The sequence below is a fragment of the Pinus tabuliformis genome, chromosome 2_2, assembly GCF_031772625.1.
Source record: "Pinus tabuliformis cultivar Carrire ecotype Pingquan chromosome 2_2, CPIR1, whole genome shotgun sequence".
In the NCBI taxonomy this organism is placed as follows: Eukaryota; Viridiplantae; Streptophyta; class Pinopsida; order Pinales; family Pinaceae; genus Pinus; species Pinus tabuliformis.
The window spans coordinates 1,153,792,270-1,153,819,509 of NC_142300.1; positions in this window are offsets into that span (position 1 = coordinate 1,153,792,270).

Genomic DNA, 27,240 nt, shown 5'->3' on the forward strand with positions numbered 1-27,240 from the left:
TGCAGCTGCTAATTCTTTTTCAGCGGCCTACATCGCCACAACTCTCTCAACCACATTATCCATTTCAATTTTTGTCAACCGAATTGTCACGGGGCGCACAGTAACACTAAGATCTGGTAAATTTTGATTAAAAAATTTTGATTGGCTGAACAATTCTAACAATATTTATTTTTAAATTATTATTAGTCCGTAGACATTTCAGTATAAAGATTCCCACACCCGGCCTCTGATAAAAAAAAAATTAAAGCAGCTTTAAATTCATTGTACAAATAAACGAATTATCATCATCAATATTTGTTTGCTTCGATAGTGAGGAAATAGAATGATTAGATATTTATTAGCGTACGCGCGTGTGAAAACGCCCACACGTTGTAAAACAAAAAAGAAAGAAATGAAAGCTGAAATTTGACGGCGTCGTCGTCCTTTAAAATTGAAAAGAGAAATCGGCGGGAGAGACTTGAAGGTCCGCGGGCCCTACCACACACCAAACGTTAATCACGGGCCGCCCTGTCGTCGTCTCTTTGTCGTGGTCTATCCAAGAACCGATCGACAGCCGTCTATGACTCATCACCCTGCCCGTCAATATGATAATATTTTTAAATAACCTTAGCGGGCAGCCCTAGCGTCACTCCGGGCACCGTGCAGCCTTCACGCGGTTTCTGAGGACAATGAGCTTGGGGGGGGTCCTCACTTCGGTTTTTGACTGCCCTTGTCCCACTCGCCTTTAGTCAAACCGCGGCCAGCCGGTGAAAGAACCGGCCCACCTAAAAACCATCGAAATATTAAATTTTGAAATAAGCCTAGAAAAACAAAAATCAAAATTTCCTCCTCTCCAACGTTTCTTCTCTCGAAATTTTAAATATTAATATTCGAGTTGGAAAGTAATACACCTTAATGATGACCGGGCCCAGTGCTCCATTGATGAAGGTATCTGATGACGTCGATTCCGGTGTTACTTAATTTCTATATATTTTTTCAAAGAATTAATGATTCCAACCGGTTTAAATTTAACTAAAACTTAGTTAAAATTGAAAACGACTCCAATCGGTTTAAAATGAACTAAAATTTAGTTAAAATTTCAAAATAATTCCTACAAGGTTTGCAGTCAAATTTACTTGGAAATGCGAAACAATATGAATATCCCTTATTTTATTTAAAGTGTTTAAATACTAACCAAGATATACATGTTAAGGTGAAATACAAGGCCATCCTGTTACCCCTTTTCCCATAATTGCAAAGAGGAATCTTGAACTAATTTCAAAAAGGACTTGTCTAAATAGGCAACAATTCGTCTAAGTGATAAGCACTCTGGAAAAATCTCTAGTTTAAATTTAAATTTACAAAAAAAATTACCAAATTTCATTACAATTATACTAGAAAAAAACGATTATTTTCACAAAATCATAACCTATTTAGACTAAACTATTTCAAAACTCTGAAGTCAATATTACAATTTAAGTTATACAAACTATCATTTTAATAATTCTTTAACCTCCAAATTTAAGTAGATGTGGGGTAATTTGAATACCTTATATCTTTTTTATCTGCATGAATAGTGAAGTTATGATAAAAACTCCGCAATAAAACTTGGTCTCAGAGTATAGACCATTTATCTTAAAATTGAGTAATATCTTTAATGATAAATGAATATAATTTTTCTATTTTAACAAAAAAAAATATTATATACATATTAATGTATATAAATATATATGTTTAATGAAATGGTATTTTATAATTTAATTGGTAATAAATTATGAGATAATTATTATTAGTTTGATTGATCATATTAGTTTTAGTGTACATTAATCATTATCATTACTTAATTGTTATTTTTTGTTTTCTTTTTTTTAAGTATGAAAGTTTAGTTGTCTTTGTGCTATCTATTTGCCTAAAGGGAAACCATATCAGTCGCACAAATTCAAAGTTTTGAGATTAAATTAACTCCCTTTCACCATAATATCTGACAAAACAAAAACATTACATGAGTTTGCAGATAGACAGCGGCCACACAGAACCTTCTCTTCGGAGCAAGAATTACAAAAACAAAGCATATTCAAAATATCAAAGGGAGACATTCTTGGAGCATATGAGGAATGAAGGACTCGCCACCTCCATGACACTTGACAAGAAGGACTGTAGATGAGAATCCACCTCCATGACACTTGACAAGAAGGATTGTAGATGATAAGAGCAAAGTGAAGCCTTGAGGCTATGAATTACTTGGAACCAATTGTAATGAGCATCTTGAAGCGACCAGCCTAACCACGAACCATGTAGTCGTGAGCAACTGAGACTAGCCTCGAACCCACGTGTCATGAGCCAGGGATCCCAAACACTGGAACCATGTGTCATTGTGGAACACTAGCAAGAGCCTTCTAAGCACCACCCTACGGAGTGCAACATTGAGTAGACACCAAGACAAAATGGAAAAGAAATTGTGAATTCGCTAACATTGTCGACTTTACACCACAGATGATAAGCCTTAAACAGAGTCACCAACAAACTATTAATTAATTGTTATTAACAAAGTTGATTTATTATTATTATTATTTAAGAAAAACCGATTAGAGTTCCACTCATACTAAATACTTTTGGAATTTAAACCTTCAACATTTTTTTTAATATTTAAAAAAAACAAATCCTTAACAAAATATTAAAAAAAAAATTATTCTTTAGTACCAAATTCAAATCATCCCACAAATAAAAAGTCTCATATATTTATTTGATGTTTAATTTAATCATAAAAATAAATTTTGATATATATATATATATATTATATAATTAAAAAACAAAATATGAAATACTATCATTTTTTAATAATTTTATTTATTTATCATTATTTTAAAAAATAAATAATAAAATAAACGTGTCAATTTACTATTGAACCACAATTCAACCAACAAACATCACACCTTTTACTTTATCATACTAAACTTTTACTTTATCCTACTTTTATGAGACCAAACCCAACCACTAACCTACACAAGATGAACAAAAGAGTTGGTGTGCCCAATATATATGATAACTACAAAAGTAGTTGTGCTCTATCGCGAAAACTACCTTCCTTGACTTTGTAGGGACCTAAGCACAACTAATGCTTCTAAAGCTAATTAGTGGTCTAAATCATAAAGACTTTTAACACAAAAATCAAAATCAAATCAACCATCTTATAAAGACAAGATAAACATAGCTCTCACAACTTTGACAACTACCTTGATTTTCTTTTCCTCCCTGCCATGGAATAAGAAAACATGTTCTTATGTGGAGACTATATGACTTTAATCTAAATCATTAGAAAAGTAAGATACCATACCATTCTCACTTTTCAGAGGTGTTTTGGTCATTTTATTTTTTAATTTTTAAATATAAATTATAAATAAATATTGATTTCAAATACAATATACCTCACCATGGTATGGTTACTCTAAACTAAAATAATGGTTAAAGTTACAATATAAATAGCCTTATTAATGGCCAAGCCTTTTGAGGCTTTTCACATGAGACTCAAAGTGATTTGATTTTTTCCCCCTAAGAAGGAAAGAGATTGTATCTTACCTCCATGCATGACAAGATGTTAGTCAAGACTTGAAAATGGTATGGTACAACCTACCGCTTACTTTACATACCCATCACACCATATTCAAAATTTGACAATTGAAGGATCCAATGAACCTTTTATATTCTCATATACAGAAAAATACTTGTCTTAGCTTTGTCAATAAAGAAGATATGCTAAGTATATGTCTGCCACTATGCTTAAAAATAATATTTTTATTATTATTGTGCAATGGGAGATGAGTATGTACCATTGCAATGCACCCAACAACACATACCAATAAGTACCTTATTGAACTTTAATTTAAAAATTGAAATCCCTCAATTTTCATTTCTTCATTTTATTATTTAATCACTTTGAGAGGAGACTTCCTATCTACCCCCACACAATTGTCTTCCAAAATAGTATATAATTTTGTTATATTTATATTTTTTAATATTGTGAAAAGTCCTTTCGATTTGAAATTGGCTTTGGCTTTAAGCATGAGTCATTAGCATTTTTTTAATACTCTAATAATAACGTTATTTTTGGGTTTGGTGCCATACCTCGTGAACCTTTGTAGTTACTATCGATATGACATTCATTAAAAGAAAAACTTCACAACAAATCAATACATTGAAATTTTGTTTTATATAATTCATTTTATTTCAATATTCATCATATGAATGTTGATAAGAGTATTGCAAATCCAATCTATTCTGTTATCGAATGTTTTGGATAGAAAAAAATTGCGAAATAATAGTGTAAAGATTTTTGATAGGTGGACTCTTGATTAATTAGTAGTCCTTCTTAAGCTTTCATTAATTGATGTTGATAATAAGGTTTAGAATGTGGTGTTTAATATTAATAAAGTGTTAAATAAGAAGTGTTAAAAATTATCACAATACTAATGTCTATAAAGTTTATGAGTTTAACAATTGTGTCATTTTATGAAGAGCCTATTATGGAATCGACGAAAACAATATTAACAAAGGGAGTTGTCTTTAGTGCGATTTTTTGGAAGTTTTTTCGGTGGGTTTTTTCAGTCAAATTTCTCTAAAATCCGATAGCAATTTATTGAAATCACAAGCTTGATGGGTAATCCCTGCACAATCAAAGCGCCCTAGGGGGTTTTCAGGGTGTTGAATCCAATTATGCAATTCAAAAACCAGTTTAAATAACACAAATCAAGATTTAACCTCAATTTTTTCCGCCGGATTCCGACACCGGAAAGTCCAAAAAGTCGCACTAAAGACAACTCCTTAACAAAGTCACACCAAATGTTACCAACAAGTTTGGGCAATAATTGACATAATAACATCTCCATCACTATATAGATACCTATTGGAAGCATAATTAGACAAACTTAGATAGAAAGGTTGATGAACCAACACAATGTAATGGAGCTGGCATGTATGTGAAATAGTCGGTAAGACAAGTTATGAGAAGATGATCAAGAATTCGTTGAAGGATCAATCGGAGAGTGAACATAAAAACCCTAGTGAAAATTCCATGTAAAAATATATAAATACCACGGATGATGGGACATGTATTCCAAGCTGAATGGTGGGCAGGACATCCTAGGGGTGTTCATTTGGTTGTTTATGGCTAAGGAAATTGGTAAAGGCAGTGGTTAAGGCATTAAAGAGGAAAAAAGGTATTTTGGCACATTTATTTATGAAAATAATGGAAATTAGGAGAAAAGGAAGGTGAAAGGTCACATTTTGCATGTGAGGAGGAAATTGAAGGAAAATAATGGAAAATGAAGAAAATAGAGGCCTCATTAATAAAAAGGTTTATGAGGATCAGTGGACAAGACTTGGTCAGTACAGTTTTGGAGCTCTCCCATTATTCTCTCTCTCTCTTTCATACTCTTAGTTACTTAGAGTTTTCTTGGAGCACTCTTGGAGGGTGTGGCATACTTGGATTCTTGGAGCAAGAAGGCAAAGGAAGAGCAAGAAAACGCAAGAAGGCATCGACATCAACAGCTACATCAAATTTGCTTGCAGGTATCGAGTTGCATGTATGATTTATTCACTAGTTTTGACATGCATGGCACATGCATGCGATTTCTTGGTTGTGATCTATCATTGGCATGGAGGATTGCCTAGATCAATAGTGGATTGCCTAGCCTTGCCATTTCTTGGATAGCCATGGTGATTGTGGGTTTACTTTCATTGCTTTGTTTTTGTTGGTTCTCATGTTTCCTTAGCTTGGGTTGAGTTATTAGTCTTGGAAGCCCTAGTTGAACAAACGCTTTGGAAGCCCTGTAACAGCTTGGGTTGAGTTACTAGTCCTAGAAGCCCTGGTTGAACAAACACTCTGGAAGCCCTGTAACAGCTTGGGTTGAGTTACTAGTCCTAGAAGCCCTGGTTGGACAAACGCTCTGGAAGCCCTGTATAAGTTGTGGGTTGAGTTACTAGTTTTGGAAGCCTTGGTTGGACAAACACTCCAGAAGCCCTGGAAGGCTTGGATGGAGACCAATCAGATGATGGTTTTTGGTGATGTTCGACTGTGAGGTGGAATCATTGTTTGATGGGTTGAGGTGGGTGGCCTCTGGAAGCCTTGGACGAGTTTTGATTGATGTGTTCTATGAGATCCCACATTCATGCTTGGAATATGGCACGAGGGTGATTGGTTGAAGAGAGACTTGGCTCAGCCAATCTATGGTTGAGTGGAACATGGTAGTCCCATCTCTGGTTGGTTCATTGCATTTGTTAATGAAAAAAAAAAAATCCCTTGATTTTCATGTGCAAATGTACTGAGGTATATGTGGATTTTGATGGCTGATATGTTTAGTGTATTTTTGTTCCTATTATGTGTTTTTTATATGCACATTTAGCTTGGAGGTTGTTATAGAGTGGTATCAGAGCATGGTTCAAACACTTGGACAGGATGGGCTCTATCATAGGTAAAATGAAGAACGAAGGTTAAATTTTAGACCTTTCTGTCATATCCGTTATAACTTTTCTTTTGTGGAATATTAGAAGTCAAAAATTTGTCCATATTGAAGGTAAATCCCACTGATAATGTGGTAATAATTTCAGATATTGGTTCATAATACTTTAGGAATTATGATCTAAGGAAGATGACCTTCCTGAATGCATCTTTAAACAGGTCACGTTGGCATTTCTGCAATAACTAAATTTCTTCTGTAGGCTTTCAGAAGTTGAAAATTTGTCCACATTGAGGTGAAATACCAATGATTATGTGGTAAACATTTTAGATATTGGGTCGCAATATTTTAGGAGACGTGAGCAGAGGGAGTCGAGCCTTCTCAGTGCTCCTAAAATCAGGTCTCAAACAGGTCACGCTGACATGTTTGTTATAACTTTTATTCTGGGCACTCTTAGGAGCTGAATTTTTTTCCACAATGAGAGGAAATCCTGCTTATGATTTGATAGAAAATTCAGATATTTATTTTCTATAATTTAGGATATATGACCAGTGTAAAACGAGCTTTCTGGATACTCCTAGAATTGTGCACCAAATATGATTGTGTTGGTATTTTTGTTATAACTTTTCATCTATGAAATCTCAAAAGTTGAAACCTAAACCATAGTGAGGGATAATTCCACTGATCATATGGTTCAGTTTCCATAACTTGTACTACTACAGTTTAGGATATATGCCTTTAATCATTCTCTATATTAGTTTGCACGCAAAGTGTTTGATGAAATGCTTAAATGGTTCAATGATTAATTGCATACAAAATGTTTGATAAAATGTACCAATAAGTATGTTGTTTGTGGTTGGGGATAGTATTGATGTTTAATAGTATTCTTGTAGTTGATATATGCTTACTTGTATGCAAATAGTTGGCTATATTAGTTTGCATGTAAAGTGTTTGAAGAAATGCTTACATGCAAATGTAATAGTATAGTAGTTGTTTGTGGAAAATGTAAAAGTATGGTAATTGTTTGAAGAAAATGTTATTTTTTTCTTGGATGGGATAGTATTGTAGTATGATAATATGGATGTAGCTGATCTATGCCTATTTGCATGCAAATAATTTGAAGAGTTGCATAGGGAATTTGAAAGGTTACATGCAAGGAATTTGAAAAGTTGCATGTAAGGAAATGGAAAAGTGGCACGTTTTTAGTTATGATGTTACAAGTGGAATAAGTGCAATATTTTTGACTTAGTCTCATACAAATGTATGAGAAATAAAAATCAATTTCTTTTCAAGGGTGGTAGAATTTAGTAGACCTTTGGAGATCTCATTTCCATAATTAGACATTGGAGATTGGGCCATTATAGTAGCTTCCTCCTTCTACCTTAGCGTGGACCATGGATAGTAAGGGGGTATGCTTATATGTTGTTAGTATTGGTGAATGCTGATTTCAAATTAATAAACACGATGTCTCGATTTTAGAACATGTGACTGACTATGTATGAATTATATGTCACTTACATGTTGATTTCATGATACCTACTTACATCATTGTATGTTAGGTTACATTTTTTAATATTTTGATTACATGTATCAATCTTGTAGGTTGATTACAAGAATTGATCACTTATGTTCAACTAATGCATTTATGCATAGGTGTAGTCGATATGGCATTACGTATGCATACTGTTGGTTGCATGTGGCAATGTGTACAATGGAGTAATGGTTGTTGTCATGCATAAGGTCATGGTTTGTGTAGTTGATATGGTCATGTATTGATGACTGGACTCTAGCTCTAATGATGTGTATATGGTTTGTTACTCATGTGTTATATGTATATATGCAGTTGTTATGCATGTATGGTCTTGGTTATATTATGCATGAATAGTATGTCAAATATGCCATGTGAAGTCCTTGTATGCAACTTAGGTCATCATGATGCTATTGGTTGTTATGATGCTAATGAGCTAGTTGAGATAGAGTAAGGGATGTAGATCATTATAATGAGGTTGCAACATTGGACTTTTGGGTAAGAGCAGATTGTCATACAAGTATTGCATGTTCGACATGCAGGTATGTAAGTTAAGGATTTTATATACATCAGGTTTATGTACATGTCTTTTGATGTTATGGTTACATTCATGATAGATGTTAGATTATTAGTGCGGTTATATGCACATGTGTTAGATAGTCAATAATGAAGTAACCTATAGTTGTATGCATTGCCATTGTTGTTTTATATTAGATAACTTGGTGATTATGCTATATGTTGTTGATGAGTATGTTATAGGTTAACTTTTTGATTTAGATTGATGATTCGATTTTATATTGTTTATGAGTATGATATATAACTTATTGTTGTTATATGCTATTAACTTAATGATTAGGGTCATTTTGTTGAGATATTGATGTTATAATTTGGATTGGTCATATGTGTGATGGTTATGTTCATTGCATTTAAGATCTTGATGTTATATGTATTGGCTTGACCTATGTAGATGGTTATGGTTGCGAATCTCAGGTATGAGATGACATATTTGTGATGTGGTGTCGTACTAATTTAGACTGATCATACATATGTGATTATTATGCATGAACGACGAATGTTTATGAGCTTGTAATATGAACATGTTAGTTAGTTACTCACTAACTAGATTGATTAGGCAAACAAGATAGCCTCCCCTGAGGTACACTAAGGTATGGGTTTTCTTATGTATCATACTTGGTGTTTCATAGTTGATTATGTCGTCTATTTGATATTTGAGTGTTTGGTGCCTATTATGTCGTCTAATTGATTTATTTAACATGGTATGAATGTTTGATGAATTTCATAATATGAGTATGTGTTCAAATGATTTTGTTTTAAGATGATTGTACTAAAATTTATTTGTTGAGGCAGTTGATATGTACTTGAGTATAGTAGGTGATAGTTGTAGTATTATGACTGATGGCTATGAGTTGATTATGGATTATGACATGATTGTTAGTCTTGGTAACAGTTGATTTCAAATTAATAGATATGATTGTCTTGATATTTGGAACATGTGGTTGACATGTGTGAGCATGATGCAGGGAGTTGCATGGAAAGAGAGGTTGCCATGAAATCTTGAAGAAGGCTCGGGTTGAGCTTTCCCTGGGAACCATGGGGATTGAGTCATGGTATTTGTTGTTAGTCTTGTGCTTTTGATATTTAATGAATTGTTGAGCTTGATTTGTGGCTTTGTTTATGTCTAGTGTATGGCCATACAACTTTGTTTGCAGAGTCATGTTGTTATTGGTTTTCATGGTTTTTTTCTTCTTGATGTTTCCATTCTCGCCTTTTATGTTTTGAGTCTGGGAAATTGGTTGGGAAAGAGGAAAGTTAATGTACCTCAAGGAGAGCTATGTGGTACCCAACAGGTGATCTAAGACTAAGATGAAGCTCTATGCATGAGTGAGCGCAGCGGAAGGTAAGACTATGACAATTGGTTGGGTTGGTTGGGTCCATTGTGCTAAATGGACAGTAGCAGCGCAGACAAAAGAAATGTAACCAGAAAAGTTAGAGTAAATGGACCAGTGGTGTCATATGATTTGGATATGTTGGGAACTATTTCTCTCAATGCTTGTGCATAAATAAGGAAGTTCTCTTAACCTAGAACTTATGTTATCTGGTAATTATTTTATGATCATGATTATGTTGAAGTTTATATATATGTATACATGTATGTATATATGTTGTTGTCTGACATGATCATGATTGTTTTATGCTAACATTTATATATGTATGTATGTATCCATGTATCTATGTTACTATCTACAGGATTGTTAGGGATCATTCTTATGGAGGAATGATTACTTATGCAGGAGAAAAACATGAAGAGGTTCATGGTCTTATGAGGAATCAATTGGGAAGAATAGTCATGAAAAATATACGAGGTCAGTATCATGTGGATATGATTTGATATTGTATACTTGTATTATGCCTATGTCTATGTTATAATAGGTAATGTTGAAGGATACATCAACAAAGTGAAAGCAATGTGGTCTGTGGCATGCTAGGATAAGCATGGATGAGATATCGGAATCAAGGTTTCTTGGTAAGGACAATATGATTTTGGATGTGTGGTACTACTGTTATGCATATGTTGTATATGTTGTACATGTTGCATCTATGATGTGTGCACTTGTGGTGTTGTGTATACATAGCATGTGTACATGTTATTTATGCAATGTTATGTATAGGATGGTACAAATAGGGTTGTGCAAATATTGCATATGGGGTGTTGTATACATATTGTATTGTCCTCATGACGTATATGCGGCGTGTGTGCATATGATGCTCTGTGCATGTTGGATATGCAATCCTGTGTATAGATGATACTATGTACATTTTGGGAATGCAACGCTATGTACACGTGGTGTTGAATGCATGTTGTATGTATGGTGCTATATACATATGGTGTTGTGTGCATGATTGTACAAGTGGTGTTGTGAGCATGTGGTGTCGTGTACATGTTGTACATAGGGTGCTATGAGCATGCGGTGTTGTGTACATGTCATGCATGTGATGCTATGTACATATGGTGTCGCGTACACATCGTGCATGTGGTACTATGTACATGTGGTATTGTGTACACGTTGTACAATGGTGTAGTGTACATGTGGCGTTGTGTACACGTTGTGCAGGTGGTGTCATATACATGTGATGTTGTGAACATGTTGTGCAAGTGGTGCATTGTATAGGTGGTATTATGTACATGTTGCACATATAGTACTGGTGTACGTATGGTATTGTGTGCATGTCGTCGATGTTGCGTTATGGGAATGTAGTATTATGTATATGCATCGTGTAGTCATGGTATTGTGGCGTGTGTACTCATTGTGTAGTACTCTGTGTAGGTACATGCATTGGGTGGTATTTCACATCCAGTATAGATGGATGCATTGTATTGTATACACTGGGTGTAGGTATATGTGTTGTATGTCAGGTGTAGGTGCATGTATTTCATGGTGTGGTATGCCATGTGGTTGTATGTGTGTGATGCACACTATGTGTCTATGCACATGGTTGAGGAGAAGGCTCTGGGTGTTTGTCGAGTGTAGCAACTGATCCAGAGTGCGTATGGAATAAAGACAAAGGTAGAAGCTAAGGATTGATGAAAGGATAAGTATCAACATTTTATTTCAGTTTTATTATGCATGTGATTTATGACTATGGTATATGATGATTATATCTGATCTATGATTTTGGTTTATTTATGATTTTGATCTATGATGGTTGTGTTTGAGATAACCTGATGTGATATTTTTATACATGTTGATTTGGTCAAAGATGCTAGTTTGACTTCTTGTGACAGGAAGTGAACAAGATTCCAAGTGTACCTTATTGACGAACTACCAATGAGGTATGATTTGAAGTTATTTCAATTTATTTTGAATCTAATGGAAGTTATGTTCTTGGTACAGGAAGAATGAACATGTCCAATTGGGTAGTTGAAATCAACTATAAGAATCAGCAACTTGATATGGTGGTTGCTTATGGTGGTTTGGTAGTTGCTTTATGATGGTTTAGTATTTTATTATGTTGGTTTAGTATATGCTTTATGGTGATTGATATATTCTTTATGATGGTTGATATATGCTTTATGATGATTTGATATGTGCTTTATGTTGGTTGATATAGGATATATGATGTTTTGATATATGCTATATGATGATTAGTGTATGATTGATATATGTTTGGTATATGATTTGGCATATGTTTTGGTATATATATTTTGATGATGTTTTTGTGTGTACACCCATGTATGGATGTAAATACCGTAACGAGTTGTGTTATAAAGCTCCACTATGTGGTATGGGTGTTATGTTATTATGCTATCATGTGGTTATATTATCATGATGTTATGATGTCGTATGAGTTTTTTTGAGAAGGATGATCATTGTAAATATCGTAATGAGTTGTTTTATAAAGCTCCACTATGCAGTATGTTGTCATGTTTCCATGATGTTTTGATTTTGAGCAGATCTTTCATTGTAAATACTGGAACAAGCTATGTTATAAAGCTCCATTGGTAGTATGTTTTGTTTTCATAAGTCTTGTTGGTTATAGGTGTCATTGAACACCGAGGACCGTGTTCCCCCAAGGGGGAGGGTTCTGTAACAACCATGGTGAAAATTCCATGTAAAAATATATAAATACCACAGATGATGGGACATGTATTCCCAACTGAATGGTGGGAAGGACATCCTAGGGGGTGTTCATTTGGTTGTTTATGGCTAAGGAAATTGGTAAAGGCAATGGCTAAGGCATTAAAGAGGAAAAAAAGTATTTTGACACATTTATTTATGAAAATAATGGAAATTAGGAGGACAGGAAGGTGAAAGGTCACATTTTTCATGTGAGGAGGAAATTGCAGGAAAATAATGGAAAATGAAGAAAATAGAGGCCTCATTAATAAAAAGGCTTATGAGGATCAGTGGGCAAGACTTGGTCAGTTCAGTTTTGGAGCTCTCATTATTCTCTCTCTCTCTCTCTCATACTCTTGGTTACTTAGAGTTTTCTTGGAGCACTCTTGGAGGGTGTGGCATACTTGGATTCCTGGAGAAAGAAGGCAAAGGAAGAGCAGGAAAGTGCAAGAAGGCATCGGCATCAACAGCTACATCAGATTTGCTTGTAGGTATCTAGTTGCATGTATGATTTATTCACTAGTTTTGGCATGCATGACACATGCAAGTGGTTTCTTGGTTGTGATATATCATTAGCATGGAGGATTGCCTGGTTGTCATATATCATTAGCTTGGATTTAGTTATTAGTCCTGGAAGCCCTAGTTGAAAAAACTCTCTGGAAGCTCTGTAACAGCTTAGGTTGAGTTACTAGTCTTGGAAGCCCTGGTTGAACAAATGCTCTGGAAGCCCTGTAACAACCTGGGTTGAGTTACTAGTCCTGGAAGCCCTGGTTGGACAAACGCTCTGGAAGCCCTTGGCGGGTTGAGTTACTAGTCTTAGAAGCCTTGGTTAGACAAACGCTCTAGAAGCCCTGTATAAGTTGTGGGTTGAGTTACTAGTTCTGGAAGCCTTAGTTGGACTAACGCTCTGGAAGCCCTGTATGAGCTGTGGGTTGAGTTACTAGTTATGGAAGCCTTGGTTGGACAAACACTCTAGAAGCCCTGGAAAGCTTGGACGGAGACCAATCTGAAGATGGTTTTTAGTGATGTCCAACTGTGAAGTGGAATCATTGTTTGATGGGTTGAGGAGGGTGGCCTCTGGAAGCCCTGGATGAGTTTTGATTGATGTGTTCTATGAGATCCCACATTCATGCTTGGAATATGGCACAAGGGTGATTGGTTGAAGAGATACTTGGCTCAGCCAATCTATGGTCGGGTGGAATGTGGTAGTCCCATCTCCGGTTGGTTCATTGCATTTATTAATGAAAAAAATTCATTCCCTTGATTTTCATGTGCAAATGTACTAATGTATATATGGATTTTGATGGCTGATATGTTTATTGTATTTCTATTCCTATTATGTTTTTTTTATTTTATATATGCACATTTACCCCAAAGGTTGTTATAGTGAAGTCGGTGGCTAAATGAGAAAAAACTAGAAAGATGGTGTAGATTACCAAATTCATGCCAAACACTACAATTAAATGAAGACCAAATTCATAGGAGTTTGACAATGTAAAAAATATGCATGTTACAAGAAATATTGAGTTTGTGACATGGCAAACAATGATTATATGGATTACGGTAGTGGACAATGATGCAGTTGAGAGAGTGACATGGTGAAACAATCAATGGTAAGTTGTCACTGAGTTGTGAAGAGGATGCATGGAAGGTAGATCGTGAAAGCATAAGATGAAAATATTTTAGTCTAATGTTGGTGTGGAAGGAAAATACGAGAATGAGGTGGATGTAGGAGGAATAATCCATATATCTTCCCTAATCCTTTTCCTTGTCTAGCGTATGTTGGCTAGGGATGAGTGTAATTGAAGTAAGCAAAGTAAAAGTTTGAAGAGATTATAGAGTGAGTAGTGGAAGACACAGGTGTTAAGAAGTGGAATCAAGACAATTAAGGAGGAACCATAGGTTGGAATAAATGTGGCAAAATTTAGTTGAAGTATAATGGGGAGTAAATCACTCGCATCTTCACCCTCTACCTTCTCCCTTATGGAATCTTGAAGCGTTAATATGGAACCTTATGGTGGAGGTGAAGCATAGAGTCCTTAAGATATTATGGAGGATACTTACACTTGCCAACCTCTGCTTTACTTTGTGGAGTTTATAACAAGTACAATGATGGAACCACATCCATGTGATCCATATAAGGAAATATAAGAGAACTACTAAGTGATAATAAGAGGTGTGATCTCAATCCCACAATGAATAAAAACACGCCATGTGGTGATTAAAAGAAATAAAGAAGAGTATTTATAAGAATACTTGGGCAAAAGAAATTAGCACTACATAGCTCATGATGCAACATAATAAAGACAAAGTTGAATTGATGAGTAGTTATGATTTGAAGTAGTTGAGGAGATAGTTAAGGACAACGAAGGAAACATAATGCTAATAGTTTCCATTAAAATAATATTAAAAGTGAGTGAGAATGAGAAAAGAGAGCACTCTAAATAGAAGAATAATGGGAGTAAGTTTTCATAGCCTTTGGCTTGGAAGTCTAGTGGAGCCGATAATTTAATGAAAAGTCTGGGCCCTAGATTATAAAGGTATTTTATATAATATATAATAAGATAAGATAAATTAGTCTATTCAATAATGTTTTTGTACCATCGAGGTTTACATTTAAATTCCTATATAAATAGTGTTGTTGTGTGTTGCCCATATATTGCAATGGATGTTTTGTTTATAGTTGTATACTTATAGTGTTATTGTTCATTATTGTAGACTTGTGTAGTTGTTTAATGTAGATTGAAACAATATCGAAGTGTAGGAAATGTGAGTTTCCACTACGTTCTTGTTGATGGTGTTGGACCCGCCAAAATTCAGGGGATCTCCTCGGTATGAAGTCCCAACTAGACCTCAGACTGTTTGGTGCAGGAGTCCCATCCAGAATGATGGCCCAGTTTTCATTATCTTAAAGATTTTCCTTAGCTCTTGCTTGTCAGCACATGAGAGTGGTTTACTTTGTCTTTTAACGACGAGGTTCGCGTGCCTGGTGAGTGCTTAGTGTCGCTTGTGTCAAGGTTATTTCACTACAGAGGGAGAGGGTGAGAGTGAGTCTCAAGTCAAAAGGGAATTGTCCCAACTCTGTTAGAGACACACAACACATCAGGGCATGTGCAACTTCCAGCAGAGTAGTCCACACGGATGCAACAATCACAAACACAAGATGAACAGAGAGCACTTAAAATGCCCAACTGAATAGTCCACACAAGTGCAATGGTTGTTACAACAAGTTTACGAGAATGAATCCATTGAGTATCCGACTGGAATAGTCCACATGGGCGAAACAACGCTAACAACTGATACAACACATTTCCAACAACATATGTACTAAAACAACCAAAATAGTTCAACTGTCTTAATACAAGTTAAAGAAACATGCATTACAAGCATCCAAAGAATAGTCTTACAAACGAATACAATACATGTGTGAAAACGTGATGGCCTGTTAACAGGCTTTTGAATTAAGCGAAAGTTCCAAGACACATCTATACACCATTACATCACTAACCCTGATAGCAGGGCATTGGAGCCACTGCTCGCTCCTCAAAGAAAATACTATAGACTCTCAAGGCTATGTGGGAGGAGCCAAGGTGAAAAGTCCTTTGCATGTACAAATGAGGGGTATATATAGCCAAGGGTGAACTTGACCCTTGTGACTCTTTGACTTCCCTCATGACTATTTGACTTACATGATTCTTCAAATGTACATGTGGGTCTCTTGGACTTCCACGGTACATTACATTGATTACAACAGTATGGCCCACAGTAGTGAGGTGGTCGAGATGACTCATGACATGATTTGACACGATAGTGCTGATATGTTCATGTTGATGGTGGTGTCCATGTCGAGCTGTAGTGCTGCTAAGTGATGAGTGTTCTTGCTGTATCATAGCTTCACCTCCGCATGGCAAGGTGTGTGGAGTCTTTGATGGTCTTAGTGTTCACTTGATGTTGCATGTGCATGTATCCCCTTCGCTGGTAGTTGGCATGCTTCATGTGTTCATCTGTTCGCGAACAAGTCTCCTAGCATGCGCTTCTTGTTGGTCATGTTCATCATTGTGCCATGTCTCATCCATGTACATGTATCTACAATCACTCATGATAAGACGACATCAAATTTAGAAATATCCTAGTCTACCATGATGCATCATCTTTCGTTTTCGGGTGCAAGTGACTGGGAGAGAGGACAAGACTCTGAAACTGCGCAAATCACATTTCAGGCCGGGATGTGGGCACTAGGGCATTGCCAAGGAAAATTGTGTAGAGGTCACTAGGAGTCTGAGATGAGCAATCTGGAACAATAGTGACATTCTGCAGGATCTGGCTTAGCTGGGAGGCAGAACTGCACAATTTTTTCAGGGAGGCAGTGTGGGCAGTAGGGAGGACACTGGCAGTGAAAACTGCGCAGATTCTTAGGGGAGGTTGGGAGCGGGCTGTGGGATCTTGCTAGACAAAGCTGTGCAGAACTGGGAGGCAGGCATGTAGGACATGTCTACGTAGTTTCCGGGCTGAGGGGGGTGTTGAGAAGCTAGAGGAAAATCCAAGAAAACTACGTAGTTTTCAGGAGGAGTAGTAGGATGGCTACTAGGGGGACTGGCTGACAGAACTGCGCAATTTTCAGAGGCAGTGTAGTGATAGGAAGTGGGTACCTGTCCCTCATGTCTGCACAATTTCTTCAATTAGCAGAGGTAGGCATACTGAAAGCTTCTACGCAATTTTTTGGTGGAGTGAAGCCTAGGGTCACTGCCCGATCAAACTCTCTGGTTGACCAACAAGAGGCTTGATTGATTGGCTTGCGGGCAGTGAAAATTGAGATGGATTCTTAGGCACTTCTGTGTTGCTCTGGGTGATAGTCAGCTAGGTCGATTCTAGGTTTGCACAGTGCAGACTTCATATGAGGCAGCCTTAAGCTCTGTGCAATTTTGGGCAGCAGTACATGATCACTAAGGGCTAAGACTGTGTAGTGCAGCTAAGTGGAGGTCTGGTTGGTGTGGAGTGGTATGCTCGATAGATCGTCGGGAAAATGAATAGCTATGTGAGTGAGTGAACTCGTGCATGCATGACCTTGCGAACACACACTCATCATGACTCGATGACAAGACACCTCGAACCAACAAGACAACATACGCTCAGTGTGACTGACTAATGGGTGTGAGCGACAAGTGTGACACTTGAGATAGATCGTTGAATGACCGTGATGACACTTGCATGACATTTCATACAACTTCGTGTGTGAGTGTGACATATGCTTACATAGCGAATACAACTTGTACACACGAAGACGGACCTTGAACATAGCCAGAACATGACTGTAAGCATGACATTGTGACCAACATGCTAAAATATGTTCGATGAACGGTCAAGCGAGGAGGGTGTAAAGACTCGACACGAGCTCATGGGATGAGCCCGAGTGTTTGCAAAAATCAAGGAAAAAACCAAGGAAGGCTCTGAAATTGGATGCAGGTCAAAATTTTGGAGGGTGTTGCGGCTGTTACAACACTTGGCGACACACTAGTTGAATACTAGCTTCTTTGTTTTGGTCCATTGACAACAAAAGGCCTTGGTCCATCAAGGAGTATTGAATCATTGTGCGGGTTACTTCGGCTTCCCCACTTACCCCATGGACAAACATGGTTCACCTTTTTCCAACTCAGCCAAACACAACAAGAAGTTTCAACATGATCATAGTGTTTCAAAATCAGGAAGGGTAGTTTGGCTCGCGAGTTTAAAATTTTCAAAGTATAAGTTTTCATATTTGGTGTTGTTGCGCTGCCAGTAGGCCTAGATAGTACCCCAATAGAGTGACGCAAGAACACACGCATTGATCCACTTCCATCGAGCTTGGTCAGTACCCTGGTGGAGTTACATGCTTCACCTCTCTACACATGAAGCCTTTCTCTTCTTTCACCTTTGTATTTTTAAAAGAGGACTGTGCATAGGCACTTATTTATATTTTTGGGGCGGAAGAGGGATCCAGACTTATTGAGAGAAGAAGAGGTTGTTCCTTCAGAGAAGCATGTAAGACCTCTGATATAGGTTTTCTCGTTTATATTTTCCCCTTCTCTGTTTCTACTAGTTTTATGAGCTTGAACACATAGAACATAAGGATGAGTACAGGCATGGGGTTCTCCAGTGTGGACATGGGTTTATGGTTGGACCAGAGCTTCCCTTGCAAATGACTCGTATTTCCCATCAAGATTTCAATGGATGAAGTTTATAACCAAGCACAGAGAAGACAGATGCAGGACTAGCCAAGTGCTGCAGTGTCACAAGAATATTTATATCTCAGCCACATACTCATTCAAAAGCCAGAACTCAGTAGAGGGAAACAATGATTGACAAAACTAAAAATAGCATGATACTAAGCAAACGAAAACAAAACGGAACAAAAATAGTGAAGCAAAGAGAAAAGACAACAAGCAGTAAAGAGACTATGTACATGGCACGAGGCATGGCCCCGACTTACTGAAAGTAGTGCTTGAGATCTTGGCCATTGATAGGAAGGTTGTCAATCCTCCCATCAAGTGATTGCAGATGGTACATGGGTGGGCCAAGCTTCTCCTAAACAGTGTACAGACCAATCCACAGGGATTGGAACTTCGTTTGTTTGCCTCTGTCTTCATGGGGTTTGTCCCATTTCAAGACCAATTCACCCATATCGAAGTTAGAATTCCCTGCAGACTTCTTGGCCAAACATCTCTTGATATGGTTCTGGTGGAGTGTGAATTTTTCTTTTGCTTTCATCCTTTCTTCCTATAACTTGTGAAGTGTATCCATCCTACGCTGAACTAGAAGACAAGGCTTGCCTTGGGATTCTTGGGACAATTGGAGCACAGGAAAGTAGATGTTTGGCGGAAGGATGGCTTCTTTCCCATAAACCAGGAAGTATGGCGAAGTGTTCAGAGAGGGTTTGGGTGTTACGCGGTCAGCCCATAAAGCATTCATCAAAGTAGAGTGCCAGTTACATTGTTAAGAGTAAATGGTCTTCTTGATAATGCAGATAAGGTTTTTATTTGTAGATTTTGCGAGACCATTTCCCTGCGGGTAGTAGTTAGATGAGTGTTTAAGCACGATACCATATTGCAATGAAAAATCATAAATATTTAAAGACAAAAAGTAAGTTTCATTGTCAAACAAAAGTGATATCGGAACACCAAATCGCAAAATGATGTTTTGTTGGAGGACGCTGATGACTTCTTGGTCATTCACTTGCTTAAGCGGAACTGCTTCTGTCCACCGCGAGAAGTAATTGGTAGCTATAAAGATGTAGCAATGATGTTTTGACGAATGTGGGAAGATTTCCCCAACGATGTCCAGGCCCCACTGTTGGAATGGTTCAGTCACTGCAACAGGGTGCAACAGGGTTGCTGACCTTCGTGTTCTGTTGGTGCATCGCTGACAGACCGGGCACTTGCGGGCGTAAGCGTGTGCATCCTTGAACAATGTGGGCCAATAGAAACCAGCTCACATAACTTTGTGCACAAGGATATTTCCCACGAAGTGGCCCCCAGCTAGTCCGTCATGCAGATCATGCAAGACCTTCTCTGAATCATGTGCCTCTAGGCACTTGAGCAAAATTTTGTTATTGTGCTTTCCGTAAAGCACTTCGTGCACCAAATGATAAGATAAAACTTTGAGGCGGAGTGCCCTCTTCTATCTCATGGAGAAGTGATAGAGTATGGTCCCATGCTCAAGGTATTGGCGCACATATTCACACCAAGAATTTCCTCATGAAGTGGGTGGTGCTTTCTCTACATCATACATCTCAATTTTATGCTCCTAACCAGCAAGCTCTTCTTCTTCCTCCTGTGCATGGATTGCTTCAGCTGCGAGTCTGCAAAGACCATAACCCTTGAAAGTGTTAACTGGCTTGATGTCAAGATCATACTCTTGCAAGCCTGCCATCGAGTTCGCACATCTTTCACCAAGCTCTTTTTGTACAAGCAGTGATCAGACTCATGGGTGTGGCACAAAGACTGTGCAATGGTTCTTCAACAAATAGGGTCTGAAGTGTTTCACCACCTTGTATACTACATATGCATGTTTTTCAACAATAGGGTAGTTGAGTTCGGGTCTCTACATGATCTAGGTGGATGTTGGTGGCCACCCACCTATCCCACTTGGACCCCCACAACTGTCTCTTTCATCTTTTTAGTTTCCTTAATTGTAGCAAAATTTACTATTTTTAGTAGTTTTTCGGGTCCTGAACTTCCAGAGCTGTTTTGAGGTCCTAAATGACGTTTTTTGGGAAAATTGGGACCAACATGGGTTTTTGGACTGATGTTGCTCTTCCAAAGTTGTAGTTCTTAGATAGATCTTTCTAACGAGATATTGTGCGAGTCAAACAGAGATCGTATGCCAAAGTTATGACCTTGGGAAGTTGATGTACCAATTTACCCAAACAAGGCCCAGAGTGTGGCGTTTCATCTTCTAGGGTTAGGTTTTTGGATGTTTAGGGTTTTCCATTGTTTCTCAACAATAAATAGGCCTTTGATCCTCATTGTAAGATAGTTCAAAGGCATGTAGCTGCCACATCTCTTCTCAGAGATAAGATACCGTCGCCCTTGCTGGCTTATTTCCATTTATGTTTGTAATCATATTTTAGTATTTTACATTAATGAAATGAAGTATTATTTCCACTGCATATTTGTATTTATGGTTATATTTGTAATCTGTTGCATTCCTATATAAATCCGGATCAGTGGTATCAGAGTGGTTTGATTTTTTTCTTTGTTTTTCTTTGCTTGTCCCCAACGAGGTCGGGATATAAGGAGTTAGGGCTTGAACTGGTCGAAACTTTGCAAGACTAGCCTCGCAAATCCCGACGACCTCCCATGGCAGATGAAAAGAAAGATGAGGGGGCAGGAGATCCTATCAAAATCTTGCTCAAAGAAGCCCTCGAGCGACAAAGGAACGCGATGATGGACAACTTTGCCCAGATGCTTTAGCGACTACCTAGAGGCGACACATCGGCTTCCAACAGCTACTCTGGAAACGCCACATCCTTTAAGGTACAAGTTAATTTTGAAATCCCCATATTCGAGGGTCAAATAGATGCAGATGCCGTAGATAAATGGTTAAATCTGCTAGAAGTGTATTTTTCTGTTCATGATTTTTCTAGTTGGGAAAATATTATTTTCACTCTTCTCAAAGCAGTCCCCCACATCAAGGACTGGTGGGAAACCTACTGCGAGTAGAAGGATGAAAGCATGGGCTCACTATTTTCAGTCGTACCCACTTGGAATTCATTCTGGGATGCCATCAAGGAGCAGTACTACCCTGTCAAAAGCTATGAGGACAAATACATAAAGTGGACCACGCTGCGGCAGGCAAGGGACCAAGATGTGCCAGAGTTCACAAACATTTTTTCATACCCTTCGCACACAATTGGGTATCAAAGATTCTAAGCTGCATCTGGTACTCAAATGTCGCGACTACCTACATAGATACATCCAGGAAGAGATGGAGTTCCTGAACATCTCCTTGCTCGACATGGTGTACCGATACACTATTAAGATTGGGCATAAGTTTAAACAAATGAAACGAGACTTTGGATCTGTGAATCCGAAGACCAAAGGACAAAGCCAAGGCAGGGTGACCCAAGACATCCCATCGAAGCCGCAAGAAAAGAGAAACACCAAGAAGTTGAAGAAGGACACAGGAAAGTAGTGTGAGTTCCACAAGAGCCCCACTCACAACACAAGTGAGTGTCAGACCAAGCAGTCACTAGTGGCTGTGTTGAAGGCTTTAGAATCAGATGCATGTTTTGACCCTGAGTCAGAACCCAACAAGGGGAATGGAAAAGGGAAGTAGATCATTGATAAGAAGCCCAATGCCACTGTTGCCACCGCAGAGGTCCAGAATAATGAGCTCGAAGATCCAGAGGAGGGGGAGCGACTTTTCCACTCACAAATGTGGGTGAAGGGTTCACCGTTGTAATTCATTGTTGACAGTGGGAGCCAAAAGAACCTCATTTTAGCAGAGGTCATGAAGTGGTTGGGCCTACCGACTACACCACACCCGCAGCTATACAGTATCGGATGGCTTCACCAAGGATGAGATCTCCGAGTTCACTAGCAGTGCTGCCTTCCTTACAACATCAAACTCTTCACATACGAGGTATTGTGTGATGTTGCACCTCTGTATGTTTGTGATGTATTATTAGGCCAACCATACTTGTGGAGGCAACATGCTGTGTATGAGGCAAGGCCTCGTGCTGTCATTATTTCGTTGTGTAATTCATTATACAGGATACCGAAGGCATCTCTTTGATCACTGCTAAGAAATGCAGCAAGTTCATCTCCCAGACCAGGAAATTCATTTTATGTCTGGTTCGCTCCCAAAGTAAGGGGAAGATCATCGCCACATCCATGACCCCCACGAAGGGTTCCTCCACGCAGTAGCAACAGCAGAGGGATACGGTCATGAAAGCAGACAGGAACATATTCTCCTCACCCACAAGGGTACCACACAAGTTTCAGATGGGCGACAAAGTTTCGTTACATCTGTAGAAATAACGCCTTACAAGAGCCCATTAGAAGCTCAGACCACTCCGACATGGTCCTGTTGTGCTCTACAACAACCCCCCATTTCATATCATTTTTATTCACAAAACTATAATATGAAATGGGTCCCTTTTTATTTTAATTGGTATCAACTTTGTATTATTCAAAAAGGTCCGAAAACAAAATGAAAACATTATAAAACCTTTTTGATAAACCAATTATTTGGTCTTATAATATAAATGATTAATCTTTTATCATTGCGATAAAGCGATCGCAAGATCGCATGTCGCAATGACAAAGGAGGCATAATTTAAAGACCCATTGGTTTTCTCCGACGCGACAACATGCAATAGGCTATCGGATATCGGCAATAATAAGTTACCATAACAAAAGTGCCTTTCGCTCCGATGCGATGCGATAAAGTCCCTTTCGCTCTGATGCGATGCGATATCGCTATCGGTGATCGGGGATGTACCATGCATGCTTTTCAAAGTGCTCAGTTAATACTCCCGATGCGATGCGATATCGCTATCGGCAATCGGGGATTCCAAAAGGAACCAATATAATGATTTAAGTTTTCCCCCGACACCCGATTGCGATAAAGCCAAAAGCGCGAATTTCAAAGAATTTTTAAAACAGGGATATTACGATTAATTCGTATTAAAGGCCTTATCTTCCAAACAATGATTCACCTGCGCTCAACCGCCAAAACATCCAAGGCACGCTTAAACAAATCATTCGGCCAATAAACGATATGATGGGCATTTAAAGGATTGGCAGGTTTCAACGACCATTTAATGAAATAGTAAGCTTAAAAATCTTTTCACAGATTGTATCCGCGGCCACTTGAAGTTAATCCTTCATCGTGCATTGATCAATATATCTCGCTCGTATTTGGTTTTTGCTACCAATTCTCTGTATTACGTTCATTTTCACTCTTGTGCAGAACTCTTCCGAAGTAATAGATTCAAGCAGAATGGGGAAGAAGTCTAAGAAAACTGCAATCGCTTCCGCTTCACCAGCCACAGGACAACTCGTCGCCGATCCAGGAACTAAAAGAAAAGGATTGATATCCGATACTACATGTCTAGGACTCGGCAAAACTACTTGGCAAAGTACCTATAATTTAATTGAGGCCGAAGAACCAGAGGTGACAATAGTACAAGCCACAATAGATACCAATCGAAAATCTGATGCTACTTTAAAGGACTTAGCCGACTCTTTCCTTCATCGGGTAGCAGCTCGGGAACAAATTCTCCCATATACGGATGTAGTGAGGTGGGCAATTGAGGAAATCCCAATCACAGATAGAACCTTCTGCACCAGAGATGGGAGAATCTTCGGTTCATTCCAGGCTAATGATTTGAGGCAAATGTATCATTTGCCTGTGCCAGAGAAGAAGTACAACAAGGCATTTCTGGAGAAATTCTGAAAAGAGAACGAAATTGAATCCGAACCCATTCGGGATTGGAGGCAAAATCCGGCAAAACACAAGCATGAATCTTCGGGTAAGTACTCTATTGATTCTCTATGTTCTCCTTATTGTTACGCTGGGATAATGATGTGTAGATTGTGGGGGTTGCACGATTCCGCTAATTTCACTATAGAAATGGTTCCCTTGATGGAAGCGACGTGTAATAGTGAAATAATGGATTGGGCAACTATACTGTTAGATAAACTAGCAACCGCAGTTCTTGATTTTAGAACCAAAACCCGCGTCACTGAAAGGCTTATTCCCCCATTCTACTACAGTGCTTATATATTAGACACCCTGTGTTTTAATTATGAATTTCCCTTGCTCGGATGGAGGTGGACTTCACAAGACCCCATGGCCATTCACATATACCATCAGAAATTGTGGAAAACTTCCTATAAGCACCATTTATACCAAGTCTGCAATGGCTTTATGTTACCCATTCATTACTCTATTTTTGATAAACTTGCTCCCAAGATTTCCTACCAAGCAGGGATTGATTTGACATCAATACAAAGATGGTTCGGAGAGGAAAAATTTACTTATATAAGAATTTTCAGCAGCCAAGCCGAACCTCATGTCCTTCCTTTGTACATACCTGATAAACTGCTGGCTAGGGAGATAGCCTATCAGATTATCTCCGAAGGAGTTACACAAACTCTAAAGAAAAATAAGAAGCAGGTCTGGTCCTCTTTTCCTCTGAGATGTGGTGTCTACACTTTGCATGATTTCAAACATGCAGAGAAAGAATCTACAAAGATGAAGTCATTAACTCTAGCAACTCTCCCTAATAGGCGATTTGATCCAAACAAAGTCGCCTATAATGCACTTGAACAGGCCAAATTGACAAAGTTTGATCATAAAGAAGATAAGTTTGATGACCTATTCTCCTCAGCTGAGTCGATGTCCCAAGTTAAATCACTGGCCAGAATGGAATACAAAGATGACGGGTTAGTTGAATTCAACAGACTTAGAGAACAGAGGTTGCAAACTCTGCCTCTAGATCTGTTAGCAACAACCCCAGCAACAGAATCAAGCGAACCTGAACAGCGAATTAGTAAGGAACCTCCTGTTACATCAAAAGAACAGGAGGAAGTGCATATGAAAAGACAAGAGGAAACCCAGACGAAAGAGCAGGAACAGAGCAGCATAGAGGTGAATGTAGATACTCAAATTGACCCGAAATTGCTCCAGGAATGGCAGCAATTCGATTCAATTATCAGTAATCTTGAATGCTCTAAAGATGCCGAGACATCAAAAGCGGCAGATACACAGGAGACCACTTCAAAATAGGTTCCAAGTGGAACCAGCGACCTACCCAGTTCGAAAGAAGTAGAGATAATCCCAAAGGATCCCTCCGATCAGGTTATTTTGCAAATAGAAGAAATTCCTCCTTTAGATGTCTTCTATAGCCCAAGACACAAAGCTGTGGTAAAACGACAGAGGAAGAGGAGAAGGACTGATCAACCTTCCCTATTCCCAGAACAAACAGTGACGGGCAACGTGGTTTGGAAGGAGGAATTCGACCCCTCTGATGACCTAACAAAACTATCACAATATGCTGGAGCCTATTCGGCAGCAACAATAGACAAGGCATCAGAGGTGAGTCTTTTATTAAAAACAAAAGACTATGAGATCTTTTCATTGCAAGCACAACTATCAGAGGCACAACAGAAGGTGGAGCAGGAAGAATGGCAATTGCTAACACAACAACAAATAAATAATCAATTGATTAAAGAATTGCAGGAAGAGAAACAGAGGATTGATTACAGCGCAGTTCAAAAGCAGAAAGAGCTGTCTGAGGCATTGGCACAACTGAAAGCAGCGAATGAACAAATGCTGAAGTCAAAAGATGAGCAGATTGCTCAACTATCAGCCCAGCTAGAGAAAACAAAGAATCTTCCACAGATAGCTGAATTCAAAGTAGAGGCATTATAGATAAACAAGGCATTGATAACACAGATAAAGCTTTTATGTCAACAAATCGCCCAGGCGGAACCATTATGCGATTTGACGACATCAATAAGTGAAAAATCAGAAAAAGCTAGAACATACTTGGATCAAGCCGATGAAACATTAACTAATTTTCTTGAATGGCAAGATACCGATCAGGGACAGGCGGCTAATTTACCAAAGATTTTAGAATCACATAAGGAGATATTATTTACAGAATGGCAGTCCCAGTTAATGAAAGCAGAAGGATGCCACCTATGCCACCCAACTCAACTCTCGCCTCAACAGACCGCCCGAAGTGGAGCCAATGCTTGCGATATGTCAGCTCAGATTTAAAGGCAAACAACCTAAATGATGATTCATGCCGCCGACTGCCAGATTGTTGTGAAGGAGATATTCAAGATCAAATTGATACCAATTAAGTAGGATTTCAGTTTCATAGATAGTTAGCTTAATTAAGTATTTATAGACCCTTTCATTGTATTTGGAAAGGGTCGTAAGTTTTGTACATGACTTAAAGCCTGGAGATTGCACTATTGTACTTCAGGCATATTCTTTTATAAAATTGGACCAATTATTATGATTTTGACAAATAAACTTTTATGTGAATGTGCACTACTGTCTTTGTTTGAAAGTATTTCTGCGTTGGAAGAAGAATTTCAAATAGCGATTGATATTGGGAGTGATAAGCAGCTCATATGGTACTATTATC